Genomic DNA, 8,971 nt, shown 5'->3' with positions numbered 1-8,971 from the left:
TGCCACTATAAAAATTGGTTTACAAATGCCCATTGTGTCTTAGTTTTTAGTTCCTCTGAGTATATACCTAGTAATGGAATTGCTGGATCATATGGCAATTCCATACTTAGCTTCCTAAGGAACTGCCACACTGCCTTCCAGAGTGGCTGGACCATTCTACATTCCCACAAACAGTGAATAAGTGTGCCTCTTTCTCTACAGTGTAAGGTGTGAGATAGGAGTCCTCTTTCATTCTTTTGGATATGGATACCCAGTTCTCCAAACACCATTTATTGAAGAGGCTGCTCTGTCCCAATTGTGTTGGCTTGACTGCATTATCAAAGATCAATTGTCTGTACATGAGAGTGTCTATTTCTGAATACTCAGTTCAATTCCATTGGTCAGTATATTGATCTTTATGCCAGTACCATGCTGTTCTGACCATTGTAGCTTTGTAGTATGCTTTAAAGTCATGTAGTGTGAGACCTCCTACTTCATTCCTCTTTTTTCAAGATATTTTTGGCTACTCAGGAGACCCTGCCCTTCCAAATAAATTTGGTTATTGGTTTTTCTATTTCTGCAAAGTAAGTTGTTGGGATTTTAATTGGTATTGCTTTGAATCTATAAATTAGTTAGGCAGAGTTGAAATCTTAACTATATTTAGTCTTCCAATCCATGAACAAGGTATGTTCTTCTATTTTTTTAGGTTCTGTTTGATTTCTTTTATCAGTGTCTTGTAGTTTTGTGTGTATAGGTCTTTTGTGGCCTTGGTTAAGTTTATTCCTAAATACTTGATTCTTCTGGTTGAGATTGTAAATGGAATTTTCTTCTTGATTTCCTCCTCCTTTTGCTCATTACTTGTGTATAGAAACACTACTGATTTTTGCATGTTGATCTTGTAGCCTGCCACTTTGCTGTACTCATTGATTAGCTCTAGTAGCTTTGCTTTAGTTTTTCTGGATTTTCTACATCTGCAAACAGTGAAAGTTTTCCTTCTTCCTCTCCAATTTGGATGCCTTTTATGTCTTTTTCTCGTCTCATTGCTTTAGCTAGAACTTCTAGCACAATGTTGAAGAGCAATGGTGACAGTGGGCGTTCCTTCCTCGTTCTTGATCTTAGAGGGAGAGCTTTCAGTCTTTCCTCATTGAGTATGATGTTATCTGTGGGTTTTTCATATATTGCCTTTATCATATTGAAAAAATTCCCTTCTATCCCTATCATTTTGAGTATTTTCATTAAGAAAGGACATTGAGTTTTGTCAAATGCCTGTTCTGTATCTATTGAGATGATCATGTGGTTCTTCCACTTTGAGTTATTGATATGCGTGTTACATTAGTTAATTTTTTTGCATTGAATCAGCCTTGCATACCTGGAATAAATCCCACTTGGTCATGGTTAGAATTCTTTTAATGTGCTGCTGGATTCAATTTGTGAGTATTTTTTTGAGGATTCCTGCATCTATATTCATTAAAGAGATTGGTCTATAATTTTTGTTTTTGTAGTGTCTTTGTCTGACTTTGGTATTAGGGTGATGTTGGCTTCATAGAGTGAGTTAGGTAGCTTTCTTTGCTCTATAATTTTTTTGAAGAGTTTGAGCAGGGTTGGTACTAATTCTTTCTTGAATGCTTAGTAGAATTCACATGTGAAGCCATCTAGTCCTGGACTTTTCTTTTGGGGGAGATTTTTGATGGCTGAATCAATCTCTTTACTTGTGATTGGTTTGTTGAGGTTGTCTGTTTCTTCTCAAGTCAATGTTGATTGTTCATGCTTCTCTGGGAAGTTGTCCATTTCATCTAAGTCGCCTAGTTTATTAGCATATAGTTGCTCATAGCATCACCTTATTACCTCCTTTATTTCTGCAGGGTCAGTAGTTATGTTCCCTTTCCCATTTCTGAATTTGCATCTGCTCTCCCCCGATTCATCCCCCCACCCCACCTCTTTTGTTAGCCTAGCTAAGGATCCATTGAGTTTATTGATTTTCTCCAAGCACCAACTTCTGGTTTGTTAATTCTTTCCATTGTTTCCTGTTCTCAATTTCATTTATTTTTGTTCTGATCTTTGCCATTTCTTTCCTTCTCTTTGCTTTGTGGTTAGTTTACTGTTCTTTCTCTAGTTCCTCCAGGTGAACAGTTAATTCCTCAAGTTTTGCCTTTTCTTCCCTTTAAATATAGGCATTTAGGGAAATAAATTTCCCTCTCAGCACTGCCTTTACTGCGTCCCAAAAGTTTTGATATGTGTTTTCTTTTTCATTTGCCTCAAGATATTAACTAATTTCTCTTGTAATTTCTACTTTAACCACCGGTTGCTTAAGAGTGTGTTGTTAAGCCTCTATATATTTGTGAATTTTCTGACTTTCTGCCTGTGATTGATTTCCAACTTCATTCCATTATGATTCAAGGTGTTTTGTATAATATCAAATTTTTAATTACTTGCTATGTGACCCAACATGTGGTTTATCCTAGAGAATAACCCAGGAGCACTTGAGAAAAATGTGTACCCTGTGAACTAGTCTGTCAAGACCAGTTCGTTTATCATACAACTCAACATCTCTGTTTCCTTGTTGATCCTCTGTCTAGAAGTTCTATACATTGATGACAGCAGTTTATTGAAATCTCCAACTGTTATTGTAGATGTATCTACTTCTCCTTTCAGTGTTGTCAGTGTCTGCCTCATAAATTTTGGGGCACTGTGGCTCAGTGCACAAATATTTATAATTATGTTTTCTTGTTGAATTTTCCCTTTTATTAATAATTAGTGCCCTTCTTTGCCTCTTTTGATTATTTTACATTTGAAGTCTAATTTGTCTGATATCAATATAGCTACCCCTACTCTTTTCTGGTTGTTGTTTGTGTGAATTATCTTTTTCCAACCTTTCACTTTCAACCTATTTTTGTCCTTGTGTCTAAAGTGAGTTTCTTGTAGACAGCATATAGATGGGTCTGGTTTTTTAATCCATTCTGCCAGTCTAACTAGAGAGTTTAATCCATTAACATTTAGTGTTATTACAGTAAGGGAAGTACTCTCTTCTACCATTTTGTCTTTTGCATTTTATATGTCATATCGTATTTTTTTCTCTCTCTCCTTTTACCCTTCCTGACAGCCTTCATTTCTAGACTCCTCTCAAAACTTCTCTCCCCCCATCCCCTCTCATTCTTGTAGTGCACTCCTATTCACAAACTCTCTCAGTGTCTGTCTGTCTGAAAGCATTTTAATCTCTCCATCATTTTTGAAGGACCATTTTGTCGGACACAGAATTCTTGGTTGGCAGCCTTCCTCTTCTAGTATCTTAAACATATTGTACCACTGCCTTCTTGCCTCCATGGTCTCTGTAGAGAAATCTGTATGTAGTCTTATCAAGCTTCCCTTGTATGTGATGGATTGTCTCTCCCCCACTGCCTTCAGAATTCTCTTCCTGTCTGTGACATTTAACATGCTGATCAGTAAGTCTTGGAGTAGGTCTATTGGAATCTATTCTGTTGGGGTATGCTGTGCCTCCTGAACCTACAATTTTATGTCTTTCATAAAAGTTAGGAAATTCTCAGTGATTATTTCTTGTATCATACCTTCTCCCCTTTCCCCTTTCCCCTCCCTCTGGGACACCCACAGCATGCATATTCATGCCCTTCATGTTGTCATCCAGTTCCCTATGACCCTGCTCATATCCCTCACCTCTTCTCCCTATCTGATCTCTTGTGTATAGGATCTCAGATGTTCCATCCTCCAATTCACTGATCCTTTCTTCTGCCTCCTCAAATCTGCTGTTGTATGTCTCCACTGTGTCCGTCATCTCTTCTATTGTGCCTTTCATTCCATAAGTTCTGCCATTTGTTTTTTCAAGTTTATGAATTCTTCTCTATGGTCATTGTGTGTCTTCTTTATATCCTTCATCTCTTTTGACACATTTTCCTTCAGCTCATTGATTTGATTTAGAAGATTTGTTTGAAAATATTTAGTTAGTTGTTTCAATTCCTGCATCTCAGTTGAAGTGTTAGTTTTTTCCTCCAGCTGGTCCTTATTTTCATGTTTCCTAGTATGGCTTGTTACTTTTAGCTGTCTAGGCATCTGATTTTCTTGATTAGTTTATTCTGGAGCTTGCTTTCATTCTTTTGCCTAGGGTTTTCTTGTTGGTTGGCTTTGTTCTCTATCTATTCTTTGGCATTCAGTTCAACTTATTCTAGACCTCAAAAACAGTTTCTGTTTAGAAGATCAAAATTTTTCAGCTCTTGTTTTTCTGGTTCTTACCCTGCCTCTATGTAACTTTTTTGGGAGAGGTTCTCCCCAGATATGATCAACCCCAATCAGATTTTCCAAGTCCAGACAGGTCCAGGTCTCATTAGTTGAGTGTAAACCATATGACATTTCCCTGAGAATGAGACCCCACAGGTTGTTGGTTGTTGTCAGCCTGCAGCTCTCCACCAGTGTAAAGAGGTGCAGTGTCTTTAATTCTCAGCAGACCCTGTCCAGGCCTGGGGCATGGATGACTCAAGTTGTTCTGTTATCCAGTCTGAGTTCTCTGAATAAGGACTGCCAACTGAGTTGGGCCTTGACTCCCCTTTTCTTGGGGAAGTTAGGTCCTTTAGGGACTAGAAATTGTATTTGCTCGCAGACCTACCTTAGCTCCACCCTTGCCTGGGTCCAGCTGCCAATTGCAAATATCTGAGGCTTTCTGTAATTAGCTACTTAGAATAGTTTAAAAAAAATGAAATCCCTTTTCAAGGCCTTTCCTCAGTCCCCAAGTTTTGTCAGTTCCAGCAGACTATTTAAAAATATGCCCTTTAGGGAACTATCTCTTTCACCTGACTCCTTACTCTCAGACAACTTTAATTCTACCTTTGCCTGGGGCAGTGCTGAAGCCTGAGGTTTACAGCAGCTCTGATGGGCTATTGAAAAGTAATAAAAATAATGAGTTGGAGAGAAAAGAAAAGAAAAAAACCCTTTTCAGAGCTGGTCCCCAGCTCCCCTTTGCAAATGAATGCTGGAGTTAGTACCTGTTTCCATGTGTCCATTTTTCCTGGACCCCAGCCCTTTCTGAGTACTCTGAACACCTCTAACTCCAAAAGTCACCTTTGTTTTTTTCTTTGGTGGTTGTTGTTGTTAGCCCTGCATCCTCTCTGCTGTGCCGAGTCCTCCTGGCTCCTTTCATGCATGCTCCTGGTTTATCCGTGCTCAGAGCTTTCATTCAGCAGTCCAAATTTGTTAAGTAATTCTGCAATTGGGGCCTGGTTGGTCCCCCCTCCTTGCTCCCAGCACAGACTACTTCCTTTTCCCCTGGGGAACCAGCTCTAAGATCACCTGCTGTGACTGTGGGTGAACAGTACCATCCCCCTGGCCAGGGAAACCTACTGTTCTTTGCTGCAATCTCAGCCATTCCACCCATTCCCGACTGGTGCACAATGCAAGCCCAGCCACAGAAGTATCTGAAATAGCTGTTCCATACAGTTCCTGGTTATGTGCCTGCTGCTCCAGAGGAGTAACCAAATTTCACACCTCACCATTCTGCCATCTTGCCCCACCCTAGTTGAAAACTTTTAAAAGAGAAGAAAGAGCTTTCATTTCTCCTTCAGCCAGCCAGCTTCTCCTGGGGAATTACTTGAAGACCTTCATTGGAATTGCCAGCTCATGGCCTACCCTATGGAATTTAGACTCATCCATCCTGCTCTACAGAATATGGACTTGTGCATCTCCACAATTGCATGAGATACTTTTATAAAATCTCATATTTACAGTTATCTCCTATTGGTTCTTTCCCTAGAGAACCCTGACTAACATACAGTACCATGTTGTTTTGATTACTGTGGCTTCATGATAAGTTTTAAGATCAAGAACCGTGAGCCTTCCAACTATGTTGTTCTTTTTCAAGATGGCTTTAGCTATTCAGGGCCCCTTGCCCCTCCATATAAAATGGATGATTGGTTTTTCCATTTATGCAAAGAGGGGTCTTGGAAATTTGATTGGTATTGTATTAAATCTATAAATTGCTTTGGGTCATGTTTTGGTTTGCTAAAGCTGCTGACGTGCAACATACCAGACATGGTTGGCTTTTACAATGGCAATTTATTAAATTAAAATTTACAGTTTTTAGGCCATGAAAATGTCTAACTCAAGGCATCAACAGGACAATACCTAGACTCTGAAGACAGGCTGCTGGCAACTGGGACTCCTTTGTCACATGGCAAGGCACATGGTGACATCTAATGGTCCATAGCTCCTGGGTTTCTTTGCTTTCAGCTTCTTGCTTTACTGGCTGCCTCTCTCAGCTTCTCCAGTGCTTTTCTCTGTGAGCTTCTCTTAATTTCATCTATTAGCAGCTTCTATATGTGTTTTTTTCCTCTTATAAAGGACTATAGTAAGAGGATCAAGACCCACCCTGAATGAGATGGATCACATCTCAATCGAAGTAACCTAATCAAAAGATCCTGCCCACAATAGGTAGGGTTATACCCACAGAAATGGATTAAAAGAACATGGCCTTTTCTGGGAATACATAACAGCTTCAAACTACCACAGGTAGGATCCACATATTGATACTTAGTCTTCCAATCCATGAATACAGAATGTCCTTCTATTTATTTAAGTCTTCTTAATTTCATTTAGTAATTTTTTTGTAGTTTTCTGTGTACAAGTCCTTTACATACTTGGTTACATTTATTCCTAGATATATGATTCTTTTAGTTGATATTATAAATGTAATTTTTTTTTCTGTATTTCTTCTGATTGTTCATTGCTTGTGTATAGAAACACTACTGGTTTTGGGGTGTCGATCTTGTACCCTGCCATTTTGTTGAGTTCATTTAGATTTTTTTGTGGATTTTTCATTATTTTCTGCATAGAGGATCAGGTCATCTGCATATAGGGAAAGTTTACTTCTTCCTTTCAATTTGGATGGCCTTTATTTCTTTTTCTTGACTAATTGCTCTGGCAAGAGCAGTATTGAATAACAGTGGCAAATAAAAGTGGTGAATAACAATGGTGACTGTTGGCATCCTTATCTTCTTCCTGATCTTAGAGGGAAAGCTTTCAGTCTTTTACAATTAAGTAGGATGTTATCTGTGGGCTTTTCATATATACCTTTTATATTTCTAATTTTCTAAGTGATTTATCAAGAAGAGGTGCTGGATTTTTTCAAATGTCTTTTCTGCATCCCTTGAGATGATTCTGTGGCTTTTTCCCATCATTCTGTTAATGTGGTGTATTACATTAATTGATTTTCTTGTGTTGAACCACCTTTGCATACTGGATTAAAAACAACTTTGTCATGATGTATAATTCTTTTAATGTGCTGTTTGATTTGTTTTCCTAGTAGTTCATTGAGATTTTTGCACCTTGTATTTACAAGAAATATTGGTCTGTAGTTTTATTTCCTTGTGGTAGCTTTATTTGACTTTGGTATGAGGGGAATGTTGGCTTTGTAGAATGAGTTAGGTAGCATTCCCTCCTGTTCAAATTTTCAGAATAGTTTGAGCAGAATTGGAGTTAAGTCTTCTTGGAATGTTTGGTAGCATTCCCCTGTGTAGCCATCTGGTCCTGGGCCTTATTTGTTGGGAGGGTTTTGGTTACTGATTCTGTCTCTTTACTAGTAATTGGCTTGCTGAGATCTTCTATTTCTTCTTGAGTCAATGTAGGCAGTTTGCGTGTTTCTAAGAAATTGTTCATTTCATCTAGGTTATCTAATTTATTTGCATACAGTGGTTGATAGTATCTTCTTATAGTCCTTTTTATTTCAACAGGGTTGATAGCAATGTCCCCCTTTTCATTTCTGATTTCAGTTATTTCTATCCTGTCTCTTTCCTTTATTATTCTAGCTAATGGTTTGTCAATTTCACTGATCTTTGCAAAGAACTACTCGGTTTTCTTGATTGTCTCTACTGTTTTCTTGGTATCTACTTCATTTATCTCTGCTGTAATGTTTGTTATTTCCTTCCTTCTCTCACTTTGGATTTAGCTTCCTCTTCTTTTTCTTGTTCTTCCTGTTTCAAGGTTAGGTTTATGATTTAAAGTTCTTCTTTTTTATGTAAGCATACAGAGCTATAAATTTCCCTCTCAGCACTGCTTTTCCCATTTCCAATAAGATTGGGTATGAGGTATTTTCATTTTCACTTTCCTCAAGATATTTCCTAATTTTGTTTCTGATATCCTTTTTCACTCATTGGTTGTTTAAGAGAATGTTGTTTAATTTTCACATATTTGTGAATTTTTCCTTCCTCCCTCTCTTATTGATTTCTAGCTTCATTCCATTGTGGTCAGAGAATATACATTTTATGATTCCTATATTTTTGAATTTATTGAGACTTGTGCACTTAGGAAGAATGTTCTGGTTTTTTGTTGTTGTTGTGTGAAGTGCTCTATGTATGTCTGTTAGGTCTAGTTGATTTCGAGTATCATTCAAATCTTGTACTTCCTTATTGATAACTAGATATTTTATCCATTATTGACAGTGGTGTATTAAAGCTTTTTATTGTTAACATATAACCATGAATTTCTCCCTTCAAATCTGTTAGTATTTGCTTCATATATTTCAGGGCTCTACTGTTAGATGCATATATATTTATAATTACTACATCTTCCTTTGAATTGTCCCTTTTATTAGTATATTATGACCATCTTTGTCTCTCATAACTGCTTTTTACATAAAGCCTATTTGATCCATTATTTGTATAGCCATTCCAACTCTATTTTGGGCACTATTTGCATGGTATATTTTTTTCCATCCTTTCACAACCTACTTATATCTCTGACTTCAAGTCTTTTGCAGACAGCATATAGTAGGGTCATCTTTTTGATCCATTCTGCCAATCTCTGCCTTTTGCCTGCAGAATTTAATCCATTTACATTTACTGATAATATAGGACTTTCTTCTGCCATTTTACTATTTAGCCTTTGTATGCCATACCTGTTTTGTCCCTCACTTCCATTAATGACTAATTTTATATTTATTTGAATTTTTGTGTTGTACCATATTGAACGTCGTTATCATTCCCATCTGGATATATAT

Source organism: Choloepus didactylus, chromosome 22 (genome assembly GCF_015220235.1).
Source record: "Choloepus didactylus isolate mChoDid1 chromosome 22, mChoDid1.pri, whole genome shotgun sequence".
NCBI lineage: Eukaryota > Metazoa > Chordata > Mammalia > Pilosa > Megalonychidae > Choloepus > Choloepus didactylus.
This window is presented reverse-complemented; position numbering follows the sequence as displayed.